Genomic DNA, 9,620 nt, shown 5'->3' on the forward strand with positions numbered 1-9,620 from the left:
TGATAGATCACTACGTCAGTCACCTTTGAGTTATATATATTTAGATAAATTGTTTATAAAATGGTTAAGTTGCTGATTACCTAAAATTCAAATGTCCGTAGTGCTGTTCACGTACATAGGCGACGGTGACCACTCACCATCAGGCGTTTGTACCACAGCTTGTTTGTCATTCCTATTACATAAAGAGGAATGAACCGAGAGGTAGTAATAAATATACAAACATCTGTATATTGGTTACAACATTGAAAATGTAAGGTTGACGATGTCATGTTGATTTAAGCGAGGACATACAAACACACAAGTAGGTGCATGTGACGTTATGCCGTTAATGTGTAATTTGCATCATATTAAAGCAACTTAGATTGTAAAGGTCACGAGTTCAAGTCTGGTTGAGACCAGAAATTTTGTGAGTTTTGTAAATAAGGTTGCTAAGGCTACCTGTCTGCAATATATATATATATTGCATATACAAATATATATAAATATATATTGCTCATACAAATATATATAAATATATATATATACTAGCTGTCCCAGTAAACGTTGTTTTAAATATTTAAGTATTAATATCGCTATTAAAAAATAGGGGTTGAAGATAAAAGGGTGAAAATGTAGGATTGAATGATATGTGTTAAAAATTAGCCAAAAGATAAAAATAAAAAGGGGTAACAACTTTTCAGTAACAAACAAATTACATATATATATATTTCGGTTACTTAATCATTACATAGTATAAAACAAGTCACTGTCGCTGTCTGTCCGTCCCTATATATGCTTAAATCTTTAAAACTACGTAACGGATTTTTTTTTTGTAATAGGTAGAGTGATTCAAGAGGAAGGTTTATATGTATAATACATGTACACCCGTGCGAAGCCGGGATGGGTAGCTAGTATATATATATATATATATATATGTCTATCATTGCGTATTTACGTATATCATGAACACACATCCTAAATGAACACTATAGAAGTATGTAGATGGGTGTAAATGCAATTTATAAATAAGGGAGTTACGAACGCAGCGCTCGTGCATAACCTAGTATCCAATAGAGCATATAATAAATAAATAAAATAGACTTACCACGAGATGAATGCAACAGACGGACAAAATAATAAAAGTAAGTTCTAATTACATTAATTTATGTCGAAGGCAACACGCTCCGCGTCGTGACTTGTTTTATATAGTGACAGACAAACGAACGGTTATTTGTTATTCCATTGTCGCTAATGTTTGTCAAGTTTGAAAGCGGGACAACGGGCTGTTACACACTGGAAGGGAGAAGCGATTTTCTTATATAATTTCTAACTACTCGCCCAGAGTTCGTACGGGTATACATGTATCATCTTATATATAAAATTCTCGTGTCACAGTTTTCGTTCCCATACTCCTCCGAAACGGCTTGACCGATTCTCATGAAATTTTGTGAGCGTATTAAGTAGGTCTGAGAATCAGCCAACATCTATTTTTCACCCCCCTAAATGTTAGGGGTAGTCCACCCCTAAATTTTTTATTTTTATTTTAAGGCAAAACAACATTTGCCGGGACAGCTAGTATTATATATAAACCTTCCTCTTGAATCACTCTATCTATTAAAAAAAACGCTTCAAAATCCGTTGCGTAGTTTTAAAGATTTAAGCATACGGACGGACAGACAGTGACAGCGACTTCGTTTTATACTATGTGGTGATATGTAAATATGTGTGCAAAATGTAGTAAATATTTTTGCAGTGTTTTGTTTTCGGTTCAACCCTGTCAATATAGAACAGCACGAAGTTACATAATTGTCTTATATTTGTAACTTAACTGAACTGTAATTGACTTACAATAAGTTATAAATACTACTGACTAAATAGACCAAATCGTGCCTAATTTAAGATTTAGTGTTTTGCAACAATAGCTCAGTGTGAAAAAAGGCACTTCACAACGTCTCTTTATAACTAAGTATAATATTAAGTAAAGAGGAAGTGGATTGTTAGTTATGTGGACTAATAACTCTATAGCTAGCAATATACCATCAAGTTGACCATCACGCGGATCTCACGTGGTTGACCACCAGGGGAGGAAGATCAAATGAGAATTAAGTCAGGTCAGTTAGCCCATCTTGGCAAATGGCAATTTGCCATGATAGTTTCCAAGGGAACCGCGTGGAGGTCAACCTAACAATGGTACATTGCTAGCAATGTACCATGTCAGGTTGACCATCACGCGGCTCTCACATGGTTGACCACCAGTGGAGGAAGATCAAATGAGAATGAAGTCAGGTGAGTTAGCCCATCTTGGCAAATGGCAATTTGCCATGATAGTTTCCAAGGGAACCGCGTGGAGGTCAACCTAACAATGGTACATTGCTAGCAATGTACCATGTCAGGTTGACCATCACGCGGCTCTCACATGGTTGACCACCAGTGGAGGAAGATCAAATGAGAATGAAGTCAGGTGAGTTAGCCCATCTTGGCAAATGGCAATTTGCCATGATAGTTTCCAAGGGAACCGCGTGGAGGTCAACCTGACATGGTACATTGCTAGCAATGGGGTCATTAGTTCACATTACTAACAATGCCCTTCCCCCCCAATTGCTTTCTATTTTTCATAAATTTCTATCAAATCGGTTCAATCAAACCAAGCCATAATATCTAAAAGCTAAGATCAAATCAAATCATAATATCTTTATTCATGTGGGTCTATTACAGACTCTTTTTGATACAATAATTACATAAAAAATATAAGCAATAATTTAGACACATTAAAACAAATTCAATACAAAATTCAAAATATCTCTATTCATCTATTACAGACTCTTATGATATGTCAAATCTACCGTCAGTTCGGAATGATTTCGAGATGAGAACAACTGACAAGAAACTCAGCTCTTATTCTTATCAAACGAGCTTGTACATGATTAGAGAAATAAAGATTCATTATTAAATTTATTTAAGGAGAATAGAATGACCACCAGCATACGCAGCCGTAAGTTTGTTTACCACTATTGTGGTAAAATATAAAGAATTACCACGACCTCCGTAGTCTGTGGTCTAGCGGCATTTTTGTTTATTTTAGTTATATATTTATTATGATATCTTTGTTTTGTATCGCGGTGGTTATCACCTCATCACTAGCGTTATATATATATATAATAATAATATCTCAGGACAATTCACACAGCGCCATCTAGTCCCAAGATAAGCATAGGTTATGTTATGGGAACTAGACAGCTGATATAAATACATGGATGCATTTTTTTGTAAATAAATACATATTATACATAGAAAACACAAAGACCGATACAAACAATCATAGTCATGAATATAAATGTTTGTGCCGTGCGAGGAATTTAACCCGCGACCATCGGTCGTAAAGCGGTATGCTGGACTGCTAGACCACCGAGGTCGTCAGGTATATTTTCTTTCTTTCTTGCCATGAAGTGGCTATGTCCTTCAATGTTTTTAAGCTTACTTTTTCCTTTGGTTGATTATAATATTCTCTTTTCTGTCTGTCTGTTAAGTAGGTCTCGACCGCGCACTCCGATCACGTTTGTCTGTATGTCCATTGCATAACTGTACAGGTTTCTGTGTTACGTGATGCTGTAGATACATATATATATACTGCTGTCTCTATAGATACATTGATGGCGTGAACATATACATTAATCTATACATCTAAATGAAATTGGAGTGTCTGTTTGTAATATTGAAATAACCGTTTTTTACTACATACGGAACGTACACCAAAATAATATTTTTTACAATTTTTGTTTGTCTGTCTGTTTGTTCCGGCTAATCTCTGACATGGCTGGACCGATTTTGACGGGACTTTTATTGGCAGGTACCTGCTGTAATAAGGAGTAACAGTAAAGTTTTACCCCCGTGAAATTCTGTGTTCGCATATATGTTCATCTGATGTATAAGCTGTAAAGTTTCATAAAAATCCGTTCAGTATTTTTTGCATGAAAGAGTAACAAAGGCGGATTCGCCCGCATGGAATTTATAGCCTATGTTTTTTTTATAACACGAGCATACGGCTCACCTGATGGTAAGTGATTACCGCCGCCCATGAGCACCCGCAACACCAGGGGAAATGCAAGTACGTTGTCGGCCTTTTAAAAAGGAATCCGTCATACTCGTGAACGGGTGCTGCTTGTGGGGACTGGTCTGTTCAGGTTGCCAACACTTAGATTAGATTTTTTTATTTTTTTTATTTTTTTATATAGCATATGCTGGTGGTCACTCTATTCTCCCAAATTTGAATTTAAATGAAATAGTATTATTGTAAATATGTACAACATTAATAATAAAAAAAATACGAGCTGAGTTTCTTGTCAGTTCTTCTCATCTCGAAATCATTCCGAACTGACGGTAGATTTGACATATCATAAGAGTCTGTAATAGACCTACATGAATAAAGATATTTTGAATTTGAATTTGAATAAGCTCTTTTCTTGAAGGTTTCAATATCGTATCGGTTCGGAAATATCATTGCTGGAAGGTGATGCTACAATGTGATTGTGCGAGGCAAAAAGTTTCTAGAAAACCGCACTGTGGAAGACCGCCATTCATCCAGATGATCAGGATGGTATTTCAGTTTCTGGCGGGTGGTACGGTGGTGAAACTCAGCAGCTGGTATTAATCCGAACAATTCCTGAGAACACTCCCCGTGATATACTCTGATATATAAACTATATTACTGTAAGTTTTCATATACAAATTATACTATACCCTTCGGAAGTTGAACCTGTTACTTGTCGGTTCCTATTTTATTATTAGTAGTAACTAGCCATCGAAAGTAATAATTGGTATATGAGAACTAGCCAAGTTAGACCTTATAGACCTTATACGTATATGTTAGGCTACATATAAATATGTAGCCTAACATATACGTATATTATCCTAAGTTATAAGAAGAAATGATATTTTATATTGTTATACTTACATTTCAGGACAGACCATTGATCTTGGCTATCATTTCACATTTATGTTTTTGATGAAATTAGTAAGATTACAATCCTATCCACCTTAAGGCAGGAAATTTCCCATAACTTCTCTATCAAATAGAAGCCAAGGTTACGAGTCGTGTGGCCCCATAACTTGAAAATTGACTAGTGGGTTAGTGTGCAATCATCCTACTTACCAAAAAAGGGGAGTAATTCATTTCACATTTATGTTTTTGATGAAATGATTAAAATTACAATCCTATCCACCTTAAGGCAGGAAATTTCCCATAACTTCTTTATCAAATAGAAGCCAAGGTTACGAGTCGTGTGGCCCCATAACTTGAAAAATTGACTGGGTTAGTGTGCAATCATCCTACTTACCAAAAAAGGGGAGTAATTCATTTCACATTTATGTTTTTGATGAAATGATTAAAATTACAATCTTATCCACCTTAAGGCAGGAAATTTCCCATAACTTCTCTATCAAATAGAAGCCAAGGTTACGAGTCGTGTGGCCCCATAACTTGAAAAATTGACTAGGTTAGTGTGCAATCATCCTACTTACCAAAAAAGGGGAGTAATGTGTTTCTCAATCCATATAAGGCGCAGGTGTCAATGCTCATTAATCAATGGTTGTACTTAAATAAATAACCCGGTTTTTTTAATTCATAGATTATAATATTTACACATAACATATATGCACTATTAACTAATTATTACATAGTATAAAATAAAGTCGCTGTCGCTGTCTGTCCATATGTGTGCTTATATATATATATAACGGTTACTTAATCATTACATGGTATAAAACAAAGTCACTGTCGCTGTCTGTCCGTCCATATATATGCTTAAATCTTTAAAACTACGCAACGGATTTTGAATCAGTTTTGTTTAATAGATAGAGTGATTCAAGAGGAAGGTTTATATGTATAATACATGTAGGCGAAGACGGGGTGGGTAGCTATTTAATATTATAAACGCGAAAATTTGTGACTATGGGATGTTTGTTACTCTTTCACGCAGAAACTACTGAACGGATTTTGTTGAAACTTTACAGTGATATAGCTCATACATCAGAATAACATATACCATAATATTTCATGCAGGAAAAACCGCGGGCGCATCTAGTTATCATCATTTCATCATTGCCTTGCCTTTATCCCTTTATTTGTGGTCGGCGCAGTATGTCATTCTCTTCCACTGCTCTCTATCGGTCGTCATATCTGAACATACTCTTCTTTTATTCATATCATTTTTCACACAATCTACCCATCTTTTCTTAGGGCGTCCCCTCCCTTTACATACAGTTATCTCAGGTCAATTAACACAGCGCCATCTTTAACTGGCTTTGTGTATTTTATTGTTTCCTTTTTTTTTATCGAATATGTTATGTTATGTTAAGTAGTATGTATGTTATTGTGTTGTGTATCAGTAAATGTTAATAAATGTAATATTATGCACCCTGGGAAGCTATGTGACATCTGAGATACAGTATAACTCTATACTAGTTCAGATAGCACAAGTACACTTGTATGTTCAAATTGTGTTAAAAAAAAATCTAGTCCCACAATAAGCAGATCTTGTGTTATGGGTACTAGACAACTGATGTAAATACTTAGATATATTTTATATATACATACATATTATACATAGAAAACACCCAGACCGATACAAACAGTCATACTCATGAATACAAACGTGTGTACTGTGCGAGGAATCGAACCCACGACCATCGGAAGTAAGGCCGTGTATTTAACAGCTAGACAACCAAGTGCATCTATAAAAAAATTATACCCTTGAATACAATACCCGCGACCATAGTAAAAGAAGGCGATATATTAAACCGCTACATCATCGAGACCCTCAATACTATTCAAATATTAATAGTTTTCAAGATGGCGCGTCACATACCGACACACAACGCTGGAATCGAACTCGCTTCGGTCCGCTGCCCACTTTCACTGCTACGCATTCTGTTACCAGTGATGAAATAGTAAATTATAATCAATGCAATTGTACGGACCAGTATCATTATATCACAATATCTAATTAACAACATATCACTATTCTACAGAAGAACAAGCGTATTTCATTATTTAATGGCTACTTGCCCCGGCTTCGCACGGGTATACATTTATTATATATATAAACTTTCCTCTTGAATCACTCTATCTATTAAAAAAACCTGCTTCAAAATCCGTTGCGTAGTTTAAAAGATTCATACATAGGGACGGACAGACAGCGACAGCGACTTTGTTTTATACTATGTAATGATAATACAAATTCAAATTCAAATTCAAAATATCTTTATTCATGTAGGTCTATTACAGACTCTTATGATATGTCAAATCTACCGTCAGTTCGGAATGATATCGAGATGAGAACAACTAGCACACATAACAGGTTACTATCAAATCAATTGCAAGTATATTCATGTAGGTCTATTACAGACTCTTATGATATGTCAAATCTACCGTCCGTTCGGAATGATTTCGAGATGAGAACAACTCACATGAAACTCAAAATATAAAATATAATCTTCGGCTTCGATGGTCTAGCGGTTTAGCACGCCGCTGTACTTTCGTTGGTCGGAGGTTCGATTCCTCGCGCGGTGCACAATTTTGTATTTAAAATTATGATTGTTCATTTGCGTTTTTTCTACATATATTATGTATGTATTTAAAAAACAAATATTTATATTAGCGTTTTAGTATCTAACAACCGCTACTAAGCTTGGGACTAGATGGCGCTGTGTATATTGTTCAGGGTTATAATTATTATAATCTAGGGTTGCCAAGCCCAAGTTTAAAAAAAGCAAGATTGATTGTTTAAAAAAACCAGGACTATCCAATTTTAAAACAGAACGCAGTAATAGTGTTGCAACAGTTATATTAGGGGGGAAGAGGATTGTTAGGCATGTGGATTGATAACCCCATTGCTAGCAATGTATCATATCAGGTCGACCTCCACGCGGTTCACCCTGGAAACCATCCTGATAAATTCCTGGTGAATTTGTCACGATGTGCTAACTGACCTGACCTCATGCTCATCTTATCATCCTCCACTGGTGCCCCGCCAGCGTAAACCGTTAGCGCAGGCGGGTGCAACATTCCATTATCATCTACAAAAAAAAAATAATTATATTAACATATAGTAAAATTCAAGTAATTAATATAATAGGATATTTAGATAAAAAATATTTGATGAAATTATACTGTTGACAAACAGTAATTAAGAGGCATATTTAAAAAACCTAGGACGCTGCCTAGCTATTCAGGACTTTCCAGGACACTACAGAAACTAGGACATGTCCTGGGATAACAGGACGGTTGGCAACTCTATTATAACCTAATAATAGTATGCGAGCGGACCTATTTAAACGTACACAATCTCAAGGTTCTCGAGTTTCTGTACACAGACATACATACATAAATAATTTAAAACAATAATGGTAAAAGTAAGCGATTGCAAGGACGATGCGCGCAAGGTGAACGACCCGGCCTGGTACTGTTATGAACTTAACGTAAGTTGTGTTATATATTCACGACTTTTATTCTTCATGGGGTCGACAGGGGAGGTCCTTCCCGCGTACTTACTTACCACTTACATTGTGGAACTAATTTGTGAATTTTAATTAAAATTGTGAATTTACCACTATGGTCTAACTGACCTGACCTTATGCTCTTATCATGCTTCTAAGGTGACGCACCAGCGTAAACTGTTAGTGCAGGCGGGTGTATGGTACACCCATTCATTATCATCCATTAAAAGAAACTAGGGGATAGGGGGTGGGGCAGGGGAAATAACCCCATTGCTAGCAATGTACCTCAGTCAGCTTGACCTCCATACAGTTTCTCCTTCTAATTTAATTGAATTAGTGCTAATCGGTTTGTATTCACACACTTAAACTTAAATTGTAAAGTTAGAATAAAATTATTTAAAAGAGCAACACACAATTTCTTGCTCGTTCTTCTTGTGATGAGACAACTTTCCGAATGAGCAGTAGATTAAAAAAATGTGATGACTATTCAAAAGTGCTTCAATGTAAGTTTATTTGAATAAATGATTTTCTATTCTATTCTATTCCTTTTTTTTACATCAGGACAATCGGTCATGGAAACCCAAACGCCATAAAGGACGAATGGGTACTAATGGACTTCTACTGGCTAAAACCTGATGGTATATTTGTACACTTATCGGCCATATCTGGAACAACATTCGTTTGTTTCAAGCAGCGGTTTTGCTTAAGATAAAAAAACATTCCATCACGTCAGATTAACTTCCACGAGGATCCCTGTAGGAACCATCATGATAAATTAATTCATAGTGAATTTACCACGATGGGCTCACTGACCTGACCCCACATCTTATCGTCCTCCACTGGTGCCCCACCAGCGTAAGCGCAGGCGGGTGCACTGTTACTTTCGTAAGAAAAAAAAGACAATAAAGTAACGCTGAAAACCATCATGTTAAATTCCTGATGAATTTGTCACGATGGACGAACTGACCTGACCTCGTGCTCAACTTATCCTCCACTGGTGCCCCGGTAGCGCAAACCGTTAGCGCAGAAGAGTGCACTATTACATGCATAAGAAAAAAAACTACGTGAACTATCTACGGTGGACGACCTCGGTGGTCAAGCGGTCTAGCACACCGCTTTACGACCGATGGTCGAGGGTTCGATTCCTC

This window comes from Achroia grisella, unplaced genomic scaffold, assembly GCF_030625045.1.
Source record: "Achroia grisella isolate CSIRO2021 unplaced genomic scaffold, CSIRO_AGI_Agris_v1 utg1360, whole genome shotgun sequence".
Classification (NCBI taxonomy): domain Eukaryota; kingdom Metazoa; phylum Arthropoda; class Insecta; order Lepidoptera; family Pyralidae; genus Achroia; species Achroia grisella.